The sequence below is a fragment of the Cygnus olor genome, chromosome 4 (assembly GCF_009769625.2).
Source record: "Cygnus olor isolate bCygOlo1 chromosome 4, bCygOlo1.pri.v2, whole genome shotgun sequence".
In the NCBI taxonomy this organism is placed as follows: domain Eukaryota; kingdom Metazoa; phylum Chordata; class Aves; order Anseriformes; family Anatidae; genus Cygnus; species Cygnus olor.
Genome location: NC_049172.1, coordinates 5,926,015 through 5,947,462, shown reverse-complemented (window position 1 = coordinate 5,947,462; position 21,448 = coordinate 5,926,015). Strand labels below are relative to the sequence as shown.

General features: G+C 44.6%; 1 protein-coding gene across 4 annotated transcripts in view; it reads right to left on the bottom strand.

The window, feature by feature from the left end:
- The window catches only part of CXXC4 (CXXC finger protein 4), a 111,836-nt gene extending 102,456 nt beyond the window's left edge, over positions 1-9,380 (bottom strand). Inside the window, exons 1-3 of one of the 4 annotated variants that reach the window (XM_040556460.1) lie at positions 9,012-9,380; positions 8,522-8,644; positions 7,355-7,472 (exon numbers count right to left, since the gene is read on the bottom strand). The gene's annotated coding sequence lies outside the window, so the exon portion shown is untranslated. Of the gene's footprint in view, positions 1-7,354; positions 8,500-8,521 lie in introns of those variants that run through there. The other 3 variants (XM_040556459.1, XM_040556462.1, XM_040556461.1) reach the window with 3 other exon arrangements.
- Positions 9,381-21,448: the final 12,068 nt, after the last annotated feature.

Genomic DNA, 21,448 nt, shown 5'->3' with positions numbered 1-21,448 from the left:
GGCGTATAAACGGGGTGTTTAATACAGTGGGCACTGATCTTAGCCCCTCCAGGCACTAACAGAAAGCAAAACAAACACAGCAATGACACTTCAACTGTGGCAATTGTGAATCTACATGCTGCTCACACAGACAGAGAAAAGCAGTCCACTTTCATCCCCCTAGTACACGATTTGAAGTGCAGGTCTTTGTTGAACAGGCCCCTGAGTATAAAAATTGCCCTTCTGGGCCTCCATGCTTCTTGTCCCTCAGCAATTTCAATATACATTTATTCACTACAAGGAAACTGTGGGGGAGGTTGTAATTAAGCCCTCCTGCTCCACTTTTTTTTTTTTTTTTACCAGAAACTTGACTCAAAACAGGTTTTTAGTCCAAGAATTGAGATCTATTTTCTAATGCATGCTTTATGCATTTCTAGACCTCACCTAGATTAGAAGTGGATGAGCCAAACCAAACACACATGTGCACACAAACACACAGTGCTAGGTGCGTTTTTCTGTGTGTGAGTGCAAAAAAAAAAGACAGAGTGAGTTTGCTTTCCCTGTACTTCTGCATCTGTAAGCAAGGAGGCTTGAAAACCTTGCAAAGAAACTCTGTTCCCTTGAGAATTCCTGCCTAGCTCTCTGCAGACTGAAGAAGCAGTCTCTGGCTACTGTGCATGGGAATCCCAGGATTTTGGCACAGTTTTAGCATCAGCATCATTAGAAACATTGATTTATTTCAACTGCCACCTTGTACCCTGTACTGCCACATGCAGTCAGAATGTCAATTCTTTATCAATGTGCGCGGTTGACATGGAAACAGATCAGCTGAAATGAAGCAATAAGAAAAAAACGTGTTACTCCTCTAAGTTACACTTAGAAGTGGTAAATCTGTTGTGTGTGCTACAGCAGATTTAAATACTCAATAAACTACACCGAAGAAATAAACAACTATTTGGGGTGACAGTCATTTTAGTTGTTTACATCATCGACTGCATTTAGGAAAGCTCCAGTGTTACTATGGAAACCACTTTTGCTTAAACGTAGTTGTGGACGCACTTTAGGTATGATCTAAATTAACTGAAGATGGAGGCACAAATCCTGGGGGGGGAAACAGCTGAAGGAGCGACCGGTCCATAGCTGAGACCCCTCGGCTTGTCCCTGTCTACGCTCCCAGCGAGGACCTGGGGCAGCTGACAGGCTGCACAGGTTTAGGGTTTAAAGATAACAGAGACGCAGAGCTGCTTGTCATCCCCACGCAGCTCGTAACGCACCCCAGGGCCACTCGTTCTCTCCCTCCGGTCACCAAACGGGTGGTGGTGAGAACAGGAGCCTGCAAGAGGCCCGCTCCCTGCCTCTGGCAGAGTTTGGGGCTTTCCTCTGTGGGATCTCTCCCCGCGAAAGAGGAGAGCTGCAAGAAGGTGTATCTGTTGCAGAAGCCTTCTGCCAAAATCTGCGACTCGGAGCGGCCGCTGCCTCATGATTAACTTCACAGAGCTAAGAAACTGTCCTAAAAGATGCAGCACAGACCTTTGACCAACACTACATTTCCACTAGAAAGATTAAATCTCTGTGCAGCTAAAGCTAGTTTCATAGTCATAGGGAACAAGGCCAGAGGGGCCACTGTGATCTGCTGTTCTTAATAGGGATTAAAGGAGCCTACGGCCTCCAGAACACCTGCCTCCCAAGCTGAAAGTGAACGACGGCGAGATGGAGATCAGTGAGCAGAAAATGGAGGGAGAGGCTCCTCTGCCCTCTTGCCAGGTGCCAGGGCAAGGGGCAGCAGAAGGAGCAGACACATTTAAAATGACTTCTCTAAACAGGATCACGGAGGCGTTTGGAGCCACGGGCTGTTCAAAGCCTGAGGAGCCCGGCAATAGCGTGAGGCATTCCAGCTCTGAACTTGCTGGGGCAACCCCCACACGCTTCTACTGTGCTAAGACATCAAGGAATGTGGGCTTTTTTTTTTTTTTCCCCTTTTCCTCCCTTTTCCGGTTTTTACGTTTCTGCATGATTACATTAGATAATGATACATACCTCCCAAAGCTTGTGCATCAATTAGCAAGGTAAGGAAGGACACACATCATTAACTACACACCGGCCTGTGAAATACGGGCATGGAATATGGCATAACATTCTAAAAACAGCAGGGAGGCCTGCCTTGTCTAGGTCAAGTTTTATTTTAATTCCCTAATAAAACATCTGATATCAAACAATGAAGTGGAAGACACACCACTGCTTAGCCTCAATGGGTGCTCCAGACAGATCTGCTATGACTTAACCTGCACAGCAAAGCCGAGAAACGTGAGTTTATGCGAGCATGAGGCACAACAGTGCTTTAACCTCACGCAGCATTTATCAACCTGAATGATCCCAAACTATTCTACAAACCAGCTACTAACCGAAAGGCTTCCACCTGTGCTGTTATCTTACACATAGGGTTTGTGTTTTGGTGAGATTCAGGCTGCGCTGTATTAGATGCTGGGCCAAACTGCTGATAGAGCTGCATACAGTCGGAGATGAGGAGACAAGCTACTGGCTGTCGTGGTTGTTCACAGACAGGGCTGTATCGAGAAAAGTCTGCTTTTCTCAAGTAGGGCTGAGGGAACAGAGCCAGATGAGAAAAGGACACGCAGCGCATGTCTCTGCGGGTACAGTGCAATTGGTCCACATCAGAAGCGGCCAGTGAGTGTGATAGCACGGTATTTCTAGATCATTAAAGCGTGCATACTGGGAGCGTTCATAGTTCTGGAAGGAGAGAAAGCCTCTGTCTGAAACTGCTTGTAGATTGCGCGGAATAGACTGACGAAGCAGGCAGAAAAGCCTCTTGCTTATACCCAATTTTCAAATGGGGAATAGGAATTTGAACATCACCCTGCAATGTTGTAGAAAAGAAGAAAACAACCCCAGCTGCCCTGAGCATAAATGAAATGCCTTACACACACACACACACACACAAACCACCTTCTTCCTCCTCTGCAGTAGTTTGTGGTTGTCAGGAAAATATATTGCAGAGAGACAAATAAAAAAAGTATAGTGGAAATATTAGTGCAAACTCTTACTCTTTTGAAACACGTCTCATCGACAACTTGGTTTGCAGTTAGAATGTACGAAATCATCATTTTCAAAGCCTGATCTGAAATCATAAATGGCGATCTTACCCTATACTGATGGCAATAAAGGCAGCAATCTTCTACCTATTCCAAACCATTGGTACTGTTTTCTCATGTCCCTAAGACGTCCGATGAACAGATGCTCCTAAAAGCCACAGTCTCTTGATCGACTAAATTGAATGCTTTTGAGAATGTCACCCAGAATTCTTGTGTCAGTCCTGAGAAAACACAATCTAAACCAGAAGATGATTTTGATTTTCCTCCTGACTCAGCAGATGAAGAGATAATTAGATAGGGAAAATGAGTATTCTTGAAGGTAAATATACCTCCTGTAATCCTGCTGCCTACTGAACTACGGTATGCCTCCTGCAATGAGGAGCATTCTAACTCAGCATCTGGAAACCTGTCAGATTTCAGAAGTCACTCGTGGTCCCTCCTACATCATAAATGAGTACTTTAGAGCATAGAAACCAATGCACTGAAGGAGAGGGAAGAGAGGGGAAAGCGAGATAAATCTTTCTTGCCTCTGTCTGTGGTTATAAGCAACAGCAATAAAAGAATTCAACAGCACCACAAAAAAACTAAAGTGGGTGGATTGCCTATTCTTTTCTCCCCATTAAACCCAAATGATTCCTCTTATGGATTGGTAACATGAAGCGACTTATTTTGTCAAGTGCTCTTCAGTCTAACCATGACTTCCACCTCTGGAAGTGGAAGGATCCCATATGTCAAGTAAGCAAAGACAGGTTATCCTTCTGCAGCGATAGCTCAATGCTGATTGAAAGTCTCATTTGTCAGGGGAAAGAATTGTTGTTTTTCTTTTTAAATTAACCCAGAAGAAGAAAAAAATATTTGTCCAGACCCAAGTGCTTTTTCATTCCTCAAGCAGCTGCTAGTTTGAGAGAATTTTAAATGGTTGGCCTTTATGAAATGAATTGGTAATCACAGCCCTGTGCCTCACACGCCGTAGACTAGAATGATTCTGGGGACTGGTAATAGGATAAAGCCTTTCACCTCACCAGCTGTGGTTCAAATTCAGAATAATTCTTAACTTACTAAACGCTGTCACTACACGATGGGCATTTGATGGTTGCTGTACAATGAATCAGGTGTTTTTCCTAGTGGAAAAGTATTCATACTACAGACAATATACTAATTATTGTCAGTAATTAGCAGCACTCTTGGCAGTGACAGTAGAGGGACCTGTAGAAAATTACCCATATGTTCATCCCTTGGAGGCTGTCACTTCAAGGCAGGGGTCAAGCCCTTCAGACAGTCACCGCGGCTATTCTTGTAGCTCTTTCCCACCTTGAGTATGTTTTGCAGATGAACTGAGTTCAGCCTCTAAAGCTGTCAATCTACCACTTTTATTACGACTAAATTACTTTTGTTTCAAATGCTGGAGGCAACTTTGAATGCCAGGTCTAATTAGACTGTAATTGTTGGAAGATCTGAGCAACTGTGGCAGGTTTGGGTGGAGAATTTGGTGACTTAGAGTATTTGTGCAAACAAATTTCACAAGCACAAAACCTACTTATATAGCTGCATGTAACAGTGGGCATTTGCTTCGACAATTTATACAACTACCTTCCTAAGACAGAGAAGTAAGACTTTGAATTTCCACATGCAAATGGATAGACATGAAAAAGCCATCTGTCCAAGCAGACAGTTTCACGGGTCAGGCAATTTCCATGAGCCCATGATGTTTTGGTGCAAACAGGAAAAGGTGAGTTTAATTAAGAACAAATATTTTTGTACAAACAGAACGAGGTACATTGACCTACAAAAGAACCAGTGACAAGAGGTATATATGTATATAAATAACCTTGTTTTCAGAACAATAACAAAACACAAAGAAAATAAATCTCAAACATATATAGGAATAAATCCTGCCATTTAGCACTAGAAACCTTATCTTTCCCTAGGGGAAAAATACTCATGAACAGTCCAAGAACTCCATGCCCTGGTGCTGAATAGCATTTTTCCTCTGGCTTCCTTCGGGAAAGTGTAGCCCCCTCAACACTTCAACCCCTCTAATATAACATAGCCCAGAGATCTGCAGGGAAATCCTGAAGATCTGAGAGTGAACATTTAAAGGCCAGGGAGCTTCTGCTAGGAGACCCTGTGTTTCCACGCTATCTCCTGAGGTCTACCTATCATAATGACAGCATTACCTCTTTGTGCAGCTCCAGGGAGAGCTGTGCAAATATTGGATTATCTGGTTCAACGGCCAAACAAAAAACAATCATGGGTAGAAAAAATTTCAGTTGAATCTACTTGAAATAAAAGCTAAGGGGGGTGGAAATTATGGCTAAGGAAAAAAAAAGGGGGGGGGAGGGAAATGTTTGCCTTTAATGTATTAAATCTTCTACTCTCTATTTTTGACCTGAAAAGAAAAAAAAAAAAGGCCACACAAAATTAAATCATTTTTTAAACCTTTTCTCCTTTTCTGTGATTTTTTTTTGTCTTGCAATAAGCCTTCACCAAATTTCATGTCACACCAAAACAGATCAGGTCTCCTTGAAAAGTTTGTTTTCTTCATCAAATCTACCACTTCATAACACTTTGCCCACCTAGGTCCACCTCTAGGAAGAACTGGAAGTATAGAAATCCAGTAACCAGACTTTTGCCTAAAAAGAAAGAGACAAGTTTTCAAGTTAGAAAACTCATTTACTCAGTCACTATGGATCAAAAAATGTGATTGAGGATTTTTTTTTCTGACTCTTCCACAAAGGTAGAAGAGACCCAAACGCTATCCTCGGAAGGGCAGACTAGTAGCCTCACTTACTCACTGTAGGCACTGACCCCATTGCTTTATTTTGTTCTCCTGTGAGTAAAACCACAGCCACAGTTCCTCACTCAGAAGTTGATTTGTGTTTTGGTCCTGCTGCTGTGTCCATGTGAAATGAAAGGTACAGACGGATTTCCACTGTTGGCAGTAAAGTCCACGAGATGCTACCAGCACACTCCTGCAAGCCTGGTGTAGCACGTTACTTAAATGGTACGACTGGCAACGGGCACACCTGGAAACCTAGCGATTATCAGTTTCATACAACTCTATCAGGACTGTCTGGGTTTGTACTTGGCTCCTTTATTTCCACACAACAAGCAAAATTGGATTCAGGAGCTTCTACAGCGCAACTGGCTCCTGCAGAACCTACCTCCAGACCTTTGTTACATGCAGAACAAGGCACTGGCCAGTATCTATGCTCTATACCACTAACTACTATCCACAAAAGAGTTTGCTTCCGTGGACCACAGCAATGATGCAAGCTGTTGTTTATTAACCCATCTTCATAGACCTTCCTTAGACAACCAAGGCTTTAAGGGACAGATTATTAAAGACAAAGTTACTGAATACAAAATCTGTGCAGAACTTGCAGGTGTTTGAGGTGTATGAGCCCATACCCCTGAGGAGCAACACTACAGAAGATGTGCTGTTCCCAGAATGACACTCAACTTATACAGTATTTGCAAAGAGACGTAAAAAAATAATAATAAAAAATAAACAAACAAAAACAAAATAAAAAACATGAACATTAAAAAGAACAAAAACCTGTCACACTGCAGTGACCTACTCCAGGTAATTCTCAGCTCCAAACTGAAAAGGCAATGGGCAAACTAAACACCCCTGAAGCACAACTAGAAGAGATAGCAAGCCCATTCAAAGTTTACCAGCAGCTTTGTCTGGGCAATGTTTGCATTGGAGGAAATGGCTAAAAAGTGAATCTGTGAAGAGGAACCTGACAGCCAACATGAAGATGCTGGGAGACACAGTGACAAAGCAGAACCAGGACTTCAAACAGCCACAGAATGAAAAAGAAGAAATTCAAAAAGAACTCCAGAAGGTAAAGGCGGGAGCTTGTGGGGGGGAGGAAGCAAAAACTTGATGGATTTTGAAAAGAGAATATCTAAGAAGGCATTAAAATGTGCAGAGGCTGGGAGTGCAAGTGAAGATCCAAAAGTAAACACACACAAAAAATAAATAAAATTCTTGTTGGGGAATGGTGGATATTCTTTGACAGTGTAACAGCAAAGATAAATAGATACATCCTTGCCTTCCATTCTAGGTGACTGCACGATACCAGAGAAGAAATCAATGCAAAGAAACAAAAAAGGCTATTTAAATAAAGAAAACACTAAGAAATTCCTGTACAGCAAACCTCTTTAATGCATAAGATGAGCAGTCTTTTCTAGGTGGCCGTAGGAAGAAGAAAAACAGAAGTATTTGACAATGAAATATTCTTAGAGGTCAGGCTTACCTGAAGTCCAAGCAGTAACAACAGAGGAGCAGCGACTGGGTGAAGAGTTTCTCCTCATGCTTGTTTTGGGCTCATTTGGTCAGAGAAGTATTGTCCCAGTCCAGCACACAGCTATTCTCTGGTATCAGGGAGCGTGTTAAAGCGAAAGGGCAGGAGAAACCTAGCCTTTGTCATCCCGCTAATGCACAACCATTCCCTGGGCAGTAGAGCTGCCCAGTCCTGTCAAAAATTACTCCACCATCAGTTGTAAAGGAGCCCTTTACATGTTGCACTCCAGCACTAGACATCATCAGGAGGTGTAATGTATGGCACCCGTGCTTATGGGACCAACCTGGGGTTATAAATCTGCCCTGAGAGAACAAAGCTGCAGAAGAGTACATCCATTAACTTTGATTAATAGCTTATGGTAGACACAAGGAGACATGTAATGGCCGATCTCTGTAAAGCCAATTCATGCCTATCACTCGTCTGGCAGTGTATCTAATACTGTAATTCTGTATGTAGTGATCAGATTGCGGAGACACTGCCTCTAAGACATCATTAAAACCTGTATATACATTCACGCCTCACAGGGGTTCAGGGGACCTCACTGCCTTCTCAGCCATGTTCAGCTAGAGACTAGCACTTGCAAGACGGAGAACATCTGCTTCTCAGATACCCTGCTTATTATGGCTGAAAGTAAGGTACCCGGCTTATTCACCACTACTTCGTTATTTTTATTTCTGTCAGTTGTACCTGCTCACAGACATGCACAGTGGCTTTGTGCCACATAACTCTTCCTTCAGTGGAGTTAACTCTGGATTTATACCTGTTTAAAATGAGGGTGGGAATAACCTCAGAGTCCAAACCTTTAAGACTGAAATTGATCAATTCGAATTCCCAATTCCGGCAAACCTGTAAAAGCAAGCAGTCCCTTGCAAGCCTAGTTTTTTATCCTGTGCCTAGGAAAACATAAGTCTCTATATGAATAAAGAGACAGACAGGGCTCATCTGCTAATGCCAGCGGTGAACAGAAGGACCCAGAACCAGTAGCCCCTGATAACCTCTGTCCTGCCCTTCCAAACACACACGTTATACGTAAATTCTGCAAGGCCTTGGGGTCCTGCACAGCCCAGGACCAAAATCACCACAAACCTTCCCTCAGAACATGCACAGAGCAAAAACTACCTCATAGGCCACTGGAGGGGTGTGATAGGAGGGATGAGTGGGCACTTAGCAGCTTCTCCTACTGACAAGTGGCCTTGCTGAATGCTCCAACTCCTTCTCTACATCAAGGAGCTCTGACACAACCTGAAAAGGTGTTAATATATTATTTCCAGAAGTACTGGTATCTAGACAGACACAACCTTGAGGCATCACCCAGTTACTTGGTACTTTCCCCCTCAACTACTACCCAGCTGAAAGAAGTCTATCTGGTTAAATACTGCCTTCAAAAAAGCTTCAGGTGTAAAGCTGCCAAGCAGGGTAGGGGCCAGCCTTATGGACTACTCCCACCCCCACCAGCTGGGCCGCCAGCATCTCCCCAAGGAAAACCAGCCATACTTCCAACCCCTGGGGCAGAGACCCGGACACCACTCGGTGCCACCGGGCTCCACAGGGTGCCATTGTCCCGGTTTGGGGACAGGGGGGCGGCTGTGGCGAGGTGCTTCTCCTTCACCTCAGCAGGGCACAGGCATGGCCGGCGTTTGTCCGCGGGGCTGGCACCTCCCCGATCTTTAGTATTTACGTGAACCGTGCCAGTATTTGCACACACAACACCCGGGATTTAAATTTTATTTAAAAAAGCGGGTGGCGGGCGGGACTTTTAAGCTTAATTATTACACAGCGAGAGCTGCGGCTGTTCTCCCCGCAGCTTTCTGCTTCGTCACGCCCCTGGGGCGCGCGGCCTCCGCCACGGCCGCCCGCTGGGGGACAACATGGCCGCCGGGCCAGCACTGCACAGCGCGGCACAGCACGGCGCGGCTCCAGGGCCTCGCCCCAGGCGGGGGGGCGGCCTCCCGGCGGCAACACCTTCCCCGGCGGCGGCCTCCCAGGCACTGCGAGCCGGCGGCGGCTGCCGGAGGATGATGGAGGAGCCGCGTGTCGGCTCCAATTAGCATCACGGCTCCCACCGCCCCCGCGCCAACGCCGCCGCAACGGCGGGGCCGCAGCGCCCCCTGCCGCCGCCCCCTGCCGCCGCCGCCCGCCCCGCCCCGGCGCCCCGCGGCCCGCTGAGGAGAGACCGGGTGTGGCGGTGTAAATCCCGCGGGAAGGGCTTTATTTCTCTTTTTTTGTCCCCTTTGCGCAGATAAGAATCGGGGAAGGGCAGAGCTACGGCGTTGACTAGGTTGTTAACGGGGTGTTTAGGGCGTAATCACGTTTTAACCGCCAGCTGCACAACATGGCGGGGAGGGAAGGCTCACGGAGTTTTATAATTATCATTTATAATTCTCGTTTATCCCAAAGGGCTCACCGCACTGCCCTCAGGGTGCCTCGCTGTCCCACAGACCCAGCACGACTCCAAAATGGGGCCAGGGAGTGGAGGTTTGCCGTCACCACCAACAGGGCTTCTTGGTGGCCTCCAGCCCCAGCGGGATGTGGAGGAGGCTGTGATGTGGGGCAGAAAGCAGCACGTACACAAGCGGTGAAGGGCTTTGCTGTGAAATAATGGCGTTTTGGTGAAGGCAGAGGGTTGTCGTTTCAGCAGAAGGTGTGTTGGGAGAGACACCCTGTCACACACCCCAGGCCAGCTTGAGGTGAACTTTTGTCTGACAGCTGGTGGATTTGGGGCTCCAAATCTAGCGAGAGCAAAGGGCTGGCATGGAGACAGAGACATGAGCAAGGGCTGGAGGCCATCCACCTGGCCTGAAAGCAACTCAGCAACCCCACTCTTTGCTCTGGTTTTCACCTGTCCCTCCTTCATCCAGGGCCACTCGCCACCGCTCCCCAGGCCACCCTCTCTTGACCTTCCTTTGCTTTGCAAGCACGAGAAGCATGATTTATTAATGCGAGGAAGGAAAAACAAACGAATCACATATCCTGCTTCACTGAATATCTGTTATACCCTTGGGTCTTCCCTTCACTCCTCTATCTCCCCCAAGTCATCTGTACAAAGTAGGCATCCTGCATTGATCACTATCCGTTGGCAAGACATTCATATTAGTGTAGCAGTTCTTGATCACTGCAAGTTTGCTGTGCCACATGCTTGATCATATTTTTAAATTAGTGGTTTTCTTTCATTCTATCTTCCCACTACGCAAATCCACTATTCAAAGTGCCAGGCTTCACACAGCCTTCATTCTTGAATGTTCTCAGTGTCAAAGCACAGGGTGCATAAGTATTTTTGTCATTTTGGAAAACACTAACTCTTTCTTGTACTTTTTAATACATATTAGTATCTGTTTTAGATTTCATGTCAAGTTTTTTTAGGAGAACTTCCTAAGTGTCACGTAGCTAGCAGCAGGCTGTAGAACAAGTTTTGATTTCAGTATTACCAATTCAGTTTTGTGTTTGTGGATAAAACATGTAATGTCCTTGTGCATCTGTTTACACATAAGCATCCTAAGATACAGCATGTAGTTTGGATGCCTGAGTCACAGCAGGGCTCTGGAGTCTTTGGCTCCGATGTGCCCTACAAGGAAGTCCATGGAAATCCCAGCCCTGGGATTTCCCAGCTCCAATCCTGGCACGTGGTGGCTTGCACCATCAGTACAAAGTAGCAGTGTTTAGTCATTAATAAAAACATACAGTTTACTGTAGGTGAGCCTGCTCCCAGTACAAAACATCCAGCAAGAGCCTTATTTCACCCAGTCCATCCTCTGCTAAAGGGCACGTGTGTTGCCAGATAAACTTTGCCATTTTAAAGGCACACTAAATCCTTGGAAAGGGGGATTCATTCTGCAGAGAGGAAAATTTGGCAATACAGCTGTGCAAGTCATAGAGCAAGGCGTATAATGACTCATTATTTATCAACAAAGAAGAGCCATGAGCAGGATGTAATGGTCTGGGGATGGGCTGATGTCACAGCAAGGAGTGGGAAAACTGCAAAGACAATTAGAGTATTATGACTATCTTTAACCACATGATACAATCAAACCCTTTATTACTATTATTAGTCACCGCAGTTCTGCAACTCTACAAACCCACTCCATCCGTGTGCGAGGTTGTGAAAAATTTATGTACCAGATCATTAATTTTTCTTACAAATTCCTTCTCATTTAGTTTTTCTAAGAGATGCCTAAACTGGGCAAAGTGGTTTTGAAAGCAAAGCTCTGAAGTTATCCCTTGGGGAACAAAAACACAGTATTGCCAACACAATCTATTCAAAAGAATGAATCAGCTGCTTGGAGAAAGGAGGAGTAGTTCAAAACAGGACTAAATGGAAAAAAAATAATATTTTTTATAGTTGCATCTGTTGCTTTTCCATACTTAGGGCTTACATTTTCAACCTTTTCTTTGCAATCACAGCAGCTGGAAACTTGCTCTTTTAATGGAAAGCAAGAATTGCAGGAATCCCAGAGCTAGGGCTTCCAGAAATGCTCTTGACCCCCTTCAACTTGGGATTTGGCAGTAGTGAAGGTGCAGACAGCTCCAGGACTTACACAGATAGTCCATACAAGTGTTTAAGTACTAATCTTTGCAGTTTTCTTCCATACTCATTTCTAAAGGCTATTTCCAAACAGTTATGTGGCTGATATACATGAAAAAGACAAAAAACAGTGACTCCTGTGAAGAAGCAACCACAGAAAGACCATCAGCCCATCGTGCTGTAATCACGATTGAAACAAAGCACAAAATCTTAGCCTCTTTACCCAGCGGGCTGGAAATCAGCAACACCTTAAGCTTTAAAGCATCAGCACAGCTTGTCAATATAGCACGCTTCTCCTTGGTATATCGCCCCAAATGGTATCCCCAATATGAAATAAATCACAAGTCTGACCTTGTGGGAGCTTTCTGAATTCAGTGGTCAATGGCGCTCAGCAGGGAGAGAGTCCGATGCCTGTTTTTTTTTTCCTTGTTGTTCATTCCTCCTGAGATTGGCATGTTTTCCAATCCTCTTCTTTTGGTTATCACTGCCTGACATAAAATCTGCAAATATTAAGCCATTTATATTAACTTCTGGGGCCACGTATTACCTCTGCTCTAAGCTTCTATGTAGGCAATCCATTAGTGTGTCTTTTCATCACACCTTCTTCAACCTCTATTTAATAAGCCACCATCACCGAAATGTTTACCACACCTTTTCCCAAAATCACCCATACTGTCACACTGCACGCACACATGCATAGTCCGCCCTGTGCAGAAATTGCTGTTTTTCTACAAGGCTTTGACTCTGGTTGATTTCAGCCTGGGGAATGCACCATGAGATACCCGGGGAGCCGAGGAGAGCTGCAGAGCACCAAAGCAGGGCTCTCCCACTGCCCAGAACTGCATTCGGCATTGGGACTGTGGCTGTTGTCAGCAAATTTTGCCTTAAACACATCCTCAGCTCCTCTGGTGCAACTCCTGCCATCAGCAATGTGTTGCAGCCACCAGCCACAGCAATGGCTTTTCTCACCCCTGCAAATTCAACATGTGGCAGCATGCCCTGCGCCAACATGTCCCACCACTGCTGCAAGGATGGGATGAATTTAATGGTCTCTTGGTGCTACTCAGGTAATTACAAGAGTACGTCTCTTTGTAAGCTTCCTTCATTGTCCCTAGCATTCTCCATGGCAAAGAACCAAGGAAAACGTCAGTTCTTTAAAAGCCCTCTGGCTTAAGCTGGCTGCTGCTGATGTAACGTGGGCATCCCTGAAGTGTATACCTATAACCAAAATAGGGTTCTCTCTTCTGTCCAGAACAATTTCTTTAGCAGTATTAATAAAGAGACCGTAGGAAAGAAAATATACACTGAATTGCTTCCCACCTCTGTGAGTACGGGAAAGCATTTCTGAGGTACTACTACAGATAGTATTTCGGTAAAATGCTTACCTAACAGAACTCAATGTATGCTGCCTGCCTGCTGCCGGCAGAGAAATGCACATTCTCAGCCTCAGCGTTTCTAGTAGTAGCTTTGGCTCTGTGATGAGGACATTTTCATCCCAACAGGTCATTTTAACATTTATCCACAAATGATGGACAAACATGGTGGTAGGAGGGAGGCAGAGCAGTGTTATTTAAGAGGAATGCTAGCCAGCTTTGAATGTATTCTATGAGATGATGATACATTCTTTTTTTTTTTCCACTCATCTCTTTATAGATGTTTGAAATTACAGGAAGGGCACTGAAGTTAGTGCTAAAAATTAAAACATGCAAAAGGGTTCAAACTGTTTGTCAAAATACCTAATTTCACTCTTCGTTTTTTTTCTTTTAAAGCAGACAGACATCCAGCTGATCAAATCTAATATGTTTGGAGCCAACTTTTAAACCCTAGCAGCTTAACACAACCGGAGGCGATCTGGTGCCATCCCCTCCTGGCTTCCATGGGTGGAATCGTGCCCTGCATCTGCGCTTCACCCGGCGCTGAGAAATGGCACTGCCGGCCACCTCTAGCCTTCCTGTTGCACTGCATATAAAACAAGTGTCAGCACTAAACACGGCTCTATATTTCACCTACCAGCTCCCTTCCTCTGCAAGGTCTCTCGCCTGCCGCTCCTCTGTCTGGTTTACGCTTATATATTGCCACTTTCTGCCTATCCGCGGGAGACCATCTCCTTCAGTCACAATTAACTCTAATGGCAAACAGATACATGGAGAAGTTACAGTGACAGCCAGGCAGCCTAAGACTCCTCTTGTACCCCTTCTGGAAGACTGCAAAAGCAAGTTTATTTCCTTTGGGCTTGTTTTAGAAAATTTTCTTTGATACATGCCCTCAGGCACCCTGCACACGCTTCCAGGCTTAACGCTGCGTGATTTATTTTCATATGAACAGAACACTTGGGAGGTCTGCCCATCCCATCCGTGCTGGTAAAGAGGCCCAGCTCCTTAAGCCCTTTCTCCAAGGAGCATCCTAATCTGGGGCCACACTCATCCACATCCCAACGCTGCGTCCAGGTTGTGCTGTCCCAAAGGGTTTTTAGGTCAGGGCGTTCTGCTGGTAGCAGGACCATCAAACATACACCATCTTTCTTGTCTTTTACTCCACAAACAAATTGCTCTTGACCTGCATTTCTCAACAAAAACATTAAAACAGCAAGGAACAATCACTAGTTGGGCTTGTCAAAGGCACGGTAGTGCTTCCTCCTTTTAGCTGACTCTTGAGATGAAACTTGAGTATAAAAAAAAAAAAAAGCCTGTGGTAGGCATAATGTTTTTAGACGCTCTATTACCTCTTTATATTCTTTCTCATGAAGTTCTTGTGGAAAATGCGAGTCTTTAGGCGCTCAAAATGCTTTCCAGCCAATGGCAGGAAAAGAGCCTTTGCTGAGCTGCATTTTCTAAAGCATTTGCATAAAAATACAGTTCAATTCTCTGTATATGCTGCAAAAATCGGACTCTTTTTTTTCCCCATTCAGTTGGAAACTGTCCATGTTGCCATATGTAGCCGTTTCATCTTTCCTCTTTCTTTTCTTATAAAACACAATCCTTGATGCCAGCTTTCTTTATGTTATTGCCATTCACAGGGAAGTAAAAAATAGCAATACCATTCCTGAAGAAACAGCAGCACAACAATAACTTTGCTTACGATCAAGAACAGTGAATCACAAAGCAAAAATTCACCCAAACCAACCCTTTAAACTACCCCATTGCAAAAAAAATAAGATTCAAACTGTGTTTTCCTAGAGACTGCTGGTCTACAAGTAAGCTTTTAAAATGTAAGTGATAGCAGGTTCCCAATGCCTTACAAAACTGTGTTTATGACAAATGCTCAATATATGGTCATTTAACCAAACAGAGCTTCCTTTGTCCTATTTCTGTGTTTTATGTGACACACGGTACTGAAAATCTGCACAACAGTAATATGCTTCTGGTGCCAAAGCAGAATATCTGCAAACATTTACAGCCATCTACTATAAGGCCATCCCCATTACCATTCACGATGACTTCACCTGCACGGACACAGACCATAGCATCAGCTCTGCCAAAGTTACAGGAAGGATAAATTCAGCCCTTTTAGTTCATGTTTACTCAGTCATGCCTTTTTTTTTTTTTTAATACAATTCCACAGGCAGAGAGATTTCTATTTAAAGCTGCATTTTTTCTATTATTATTTTTTGGAGGGTAGGGGTGAGGAAGGGGAGGATGCTACAGCACCATCACAGGATTTCAAGGTCCTTTGACACAAATGAACTAAACCTAAGAGTTCCACATTACCTGGTTTTGCTCATCTAATTGTGCCGACTGCTACACAGGCAGTGCTAGGTCCGGTAACCATCAGTCTTTACGCTTCATTTGTGCCAAGAATTAATTATTTAAGCACTAAAAGCATTCAACCTTTTGCTTCCTCACTTTGACCACTCTGCAACATCAGAGAGCAGAGTTCAGACAAATACTCCTGCATTTGCCTCATATCTTTAAAACACGCTTTTCTCCATTTCATGTGCTTTTATTTTTATTTTTTTATTTTTTTATTTTTTTTAGGGAGGCTGAGGGGCCTCTCAAAACCAACCACCAGAGATTGCACTTTCAGCGGGGCACCACGCAGCACTGGTGATGCCAGGAAGCCTGCCATTTTCGCATGGGTCTCACCAAAACAGCCATCACCTCCATTGCATGGCTGTGTTCGGTGGCATGGAGCACCTGCCAAGCCCCACAGAGCATCAGCTGCTGGTCCTGGGGCATCTGCTCCCATGCCACACCTAAGCAAAACCTCCCTGCCATGGGTACATATCCTCATGGGAAAAATAATTAAAATAGAAGTGAAATAGTGTCTAATGGCAGAGCTTTCTGCAGAGGTCCTCTTGGCCAAGTTGGGAAGAGGAGCCCAGACACCTATCAGTTGTTTGCCCTATTCTTTTGCTGACTTCAGGTTTTCAGCTGCTTTATCTTCCAGCAGGCTCTTGCATAGTTAACTACTGGGAACAATCCCATCCCAATCGAACAGCATTATTAATTTTAGTGAAGGTGACCACCTAAGTGGCCAGTCCACAAGGACCCCAGCCATGTAAAGCTTTCAGGGCAGAGCTGCCATAAAACCGTTCAGCATCCAAAGAGACCGAGCATTCAAGTCACTTATGCAATATTCAAAGCAACAAGCCATGACCAACTGGGTTTATGCTGCCTGCGTACCCCAAATCACTTCCCAGCCTTTGACCCCTTCGAGTACTCGGGGCCCTCATTGAGCCGACTTAGCTGTTTGCTGCCACCATCCTACAAATTTAGTGAATAATGTGAACCTCCCCCCAAATAACCCCGATGAAAATTTCTGGTTATTCAAAATGATCCTGGGGCACACTCCCACCACATGGATACTGGCCGGGTAGCTGCTTGGAGAGCTGGGGACACGCAGGGTTGATGTTAAAGGCAGCCTAGTACCAGCGTGTTTCTGCTGCTTTCCTTCAGACCAGTCTATTTTTAATGTTTGGGAAAGGATTCAAGTTGAATGAGGAAAGGGGGAAAAAGATCAACCACTTCTAGGTATATTTATACAGGTGCCTCTTTTAATGCATATTGGTTTATTTTTGTATGTGATGTGTATTCTTTGTGAGTTTCTTTTGCTTGTTTTTTTTTTTTTTTTTTTTTTTGGGGGGGGGGGAGGGGTTGGTTTTTCTCCTTCGAAGGAAGCCGATGAAAAAATAATCATAGTGGCCAATAATTGCCAAGTTTGAGACAAGGTAAGAACCAGAGGCAGCAATACGACCTTGTCACAGCGCTTTAAATATTGAGCTGGCTGCAGCTCTTGGCCAGTCAGTGGAGGCACCAGAGGAGCAGAGAACGTTTCACCATCCTGTGCTGTGGTGGGGTTTGGCATGGGTCTCCAGACCTGTCTGCTGTTTGCCATCCACTCCTCCTGCAACACCGAGACAGGCAGTTCTCTACTGCTTTTTCTTTTCAGAATAAACCATTTTATTAGTATTTTAATTATTAATGTTTATATTTAATTTAATAACAAATTAACAAGTTTATTTTAAATCCACTGCCAAAGATAGCCAAGTGCAATCACTGTATGGTGGAAGCCATATATTCTTTCAACTGCACACAGACCATCTTCCTGTGCAGGAAACTCAGACCCACCAAAATCACATTGGCTACAAACTACCTTATCGGTTTCTCAAAAGACATATTTTTAAGCATTATGTAGAGCACAGAAAAAATGGAAAAAAAATAAAAAAAGAAGAAACTGTTTCAAGTCAGCTACACAAAGGTAAGATGTGTTCAGATAAGTGTAAATGTGACTGCAGAATATTCTTCGGTCTTCTTTCTATCAAATCTAAAAAACTATTTTTAATTGATTCTTGAAGCACTTTTTGAAGTTCAATAAATGCTTCAGAAATCAGTTGGGAGTCCACAAATGTTAATAGTATTTAGCTCATTTCAATAAAAATGGCCTCATTAACATGCCAGCTGCTAAAACGTGTGATACCAACTGTGTCCTTCTGCCAGCCTGCAGGGAAGCATTCCCACTTACCACTCAATTCTGCTTTAAAAAAAAACATTTAGCAAACATTCTCATTTTACAGCATGCCTCCGCTCTGACCATCGCTACTTTGGTAGTGCCCCATCCCCAAAATGTCTGTAAGAGCTCCTGGCAGCCCTTCGAACAAGGAGAGCTTGGTCTGGGCTTCTTCATGGATTTTTCTTCTCTGCAGGCAAGTAAAAGCTCATTCCCCTTCCCATCCATCAGCAGGGAAGGAGCCAGGTGAGCTCCTCTCCTGTCAGAGGCAATAAGTTTTTCATTACGATGCTGCTACATTGAAATAAATAACCTTTGCTCAGCCCTGCTGCTGTCAAGCCCTGGCCAGTGGCTGCAGCTCCCTCACCTGCCTTCAAGTCCCTAACCTGCAGCTCCATAATTTGCATCGCATCGCAGCTAATGTGAACGCAAGTGCCCACTGCCACCAGAGACCAATCTGGTTTATAGGAACCGCGGTGCCAACTGCTGCTGAAACAATGCCACTGCCTTTCAGAAAGCCTCAAGACACCTCGAGTGCAAACAGCCCCAGAAACCACCCGGACGTTCACAAAAGGCCAGACTCACCGAGACCACGAAGTGTGGTTGCCTCCGTGACATCCTTGAGGACACCTTCGATGGCCAACCGGTGGTCACATGCCCGTCTGGCAAAGACCAAGCGAGGGGGCACCTGCTGCATTTCGCTGCCTCCTGAGCCGCCTCCTTCCCCTCTCTCATCCATTTTATTTCGGGTCAAACGTATTTCGCTGGAGAGGTCAGAGTGTGGCAGCACAGCCGCGGCTGAGGCCGTCCCGAAGGGAGGGAGGTAACACGCAGAGCTTTTGAAGTGACGATGAGAGAAAGCACTGCAATTAGGGTTGGATTATTAGTAGTTTTGTTTTTTTTCTTTCAGTTTCTCTGGCAAATTTGCATTTTAAATTACTTTTTGCTATAATTGTTTCATCTTTCCACTATGACTTCTGTAACTTTTATTATTGTTATTTCATAAGGATGGTTAGAAATGCTGTATAAGACCACAATTTAAAAAAAAAGTTTTATATCAATGATTTTTTCCTTAAAATATTCCTTTGAAATTAACCATTAGAAGGGGAAAAAGAAAAGAAGTCAACAAGGAGAGGGTGATACTGAAAGGGTTTTCACTGTGAGGATGGGTCTGCAAGTTCTGGCTCATCACCCCAAACTCTGTGCAAGAAGCAGAGGACCTTTTATCCCCGCAGGGGGGAAATCCCAATTATCCATCCCTTTGCCCCAGGGTTCACGGCTTGGCCTTGAGTGCTAAACCCAATTAACCCCAGGCCCATTACGCAAAGATATCTCGACAGCTCTGCTGTCAGGACAGATTAACCTGCTGCCAGAGCGGCCCCAGGACCCTGTTGTCCCCCGACTCCAGTTGCGGGAAAAGTCAGATAGTATCACTGTGGTGGCAGACCTGCTGCACCTGACGGAGCTGCGGTGACACCCAGCACCCACAGCTGGCCACAAGAGAGACTGCAGCAATAAGAGATCTCCCCAGTTGCTTCAATCAACCAAAAAAAGCACATCTGGATCTCTCCAGCAAACAACTAAGAAAAGCTGTAAGACAGGAAAATGCACTTAAATCTATACTAAAATAATGCTGCTGCTGCTGCTGTCAAGCTCCTGAATGGAGATGTGGAGGCTGGAGGAGTCCTACGTTTAATTCTGTCAGGCAGTGTTTGAACGGAGTGCGGCTCACATTGTCACCACGCTCCCTGCCCACAGGGCTGCCCTACAGTTTGAAAGGACCATGAGCATATAATGGGCTAATTTTTGGTAATTGCGGAATCTGAGTCAAGAAAACGATAGGGACTTTATACTTGAACAGCACCTCTGATATTTCTTATTGATTTTCCTTTTTTAATACCCTCACCTGTATGCTAACGCAAGGTAATTATCTTGGTGTATGAAATGAACGCAAGCAGGTCTGAGCAACTCATTCCTCATGAGGACAGTGGTCTGTGGATTGACTGACATATTCATCCCAAATTTGATCTGTGTTCAGCTGATGTAAGTTAAAAGTAGCTCCCCTAAAAAAAGAAAGTTAGAAATCAGTGTCTGGGGGTGCATGGCTGGTGTTCCCCAGCACATCTCCTCCCACAGCTCCACAGACACATCCATCCCAGCCAGCACACCAAGGCCACCTAGGATGTCTCAGGGAACTGCTGTTTAGGAAGTGCTGCACACTGTTTTCAGCCTAGTTTGTGGGTTTTTTTTAACTTAAACAAGCTTATCAGTTTTATATACACTCTGTTCCTGGCAGAGGGGGGAAGACAGGGGTTTTCCCTCCCTCCAGCACATGCAGCAGTTTCACTATGTGTAGGTTTTGCCACTATAAACAAGGTTGTACTGGCAACTACAACCTTTTTTTGTTGTTAAAAAAAAAAAGTAGCCTTTTAAGGGAGGAAAAAAGAAAGAAAGAACTCAGTAAATCAGTGCTTTGTTTTACTGCACTGACAGCATGAGGCTTAAGACAATATCCTTAGTATATTATTAATTAACAATCCAACCCTCCTAGCTTCTCTGTGGAAGGATGGAACTCGGCAGAAAAGAGAAGCTCCAGACGGAGGAAATCTTCTGCATCAGATAAGACTGAGTGACAAACCCCCTATCACTCACATTTAGGACCACAGACAGAAACTGCTTGTTATGGTGCAAATCAGCTGAAAATGCCCTAAATGCAAACCTATTTTTCCTTAAAGCTACCTGTTACATCAGGTGTACTCAGAGTCCAACTCTATTGATTTTGGTGTAAAAAGCACTTTAATTGAAAGGAAAAAGTACCAGCAGTGAAAAATAAGGCAGGAAGGGTTGAACTACAGTGGCAGCCCAGCTTCAAACATATCCTCTTAAAAGTTCACGGAATAAAAAGTTGCACAGCCCTAGCAGAGAGTCTGCAAGCTAACTGTGTGAAATTTTAAACTGACTGACTTGTTCCTTTTTCCTGCAAAAACTGTAATTTATTCCCTGTTCTAAGGCCCTTTGAGAGAGGAGCTCACATAGGTTTGATGCAAAGTGTGCAGTACTAATAATACTAATCCAGAAGCTACAGAAAAGACTGCAGAGCTCTTTATGAAGGCCCCAGGCTCATGGGCTGTTGGTCTCTAAAGCAGCACCTGGAAAGCTTCCTGACACAGAAAGTTAACTGTAAGGTCTGTACAAAAGAACTATTTTCAGTAAATGAAAATGAAGGAGATGGGACAAAGATACAGAGCATGCCCAGCAATCCGTCACAGTAAAAACTGTATGAGTCAAGCCACCTTCCTAAACTGCTTTGACCCATGCTTCAGCATTGCAGGGACACGCATAGCTTCTCCTGCCCATGGTCTCCCCCCATAGCCCTGGGCTTCCCCAAAGCACGTGCTTAGCTCACCTTACAAGCAAATACATTCAAAGGAGCAGAAAGTCATCTCCCTCCTCTAATCCCTGAGCTTCTTCCTGGCTTCACCCAGACAGGAAGAGACCACAGCTCTGGTTTCTTCTTATAGCTCTGGAGATGTGAAGCCAGTCATCAGCCTGAGTGGTAAATCACTGACCACAGGCTACTC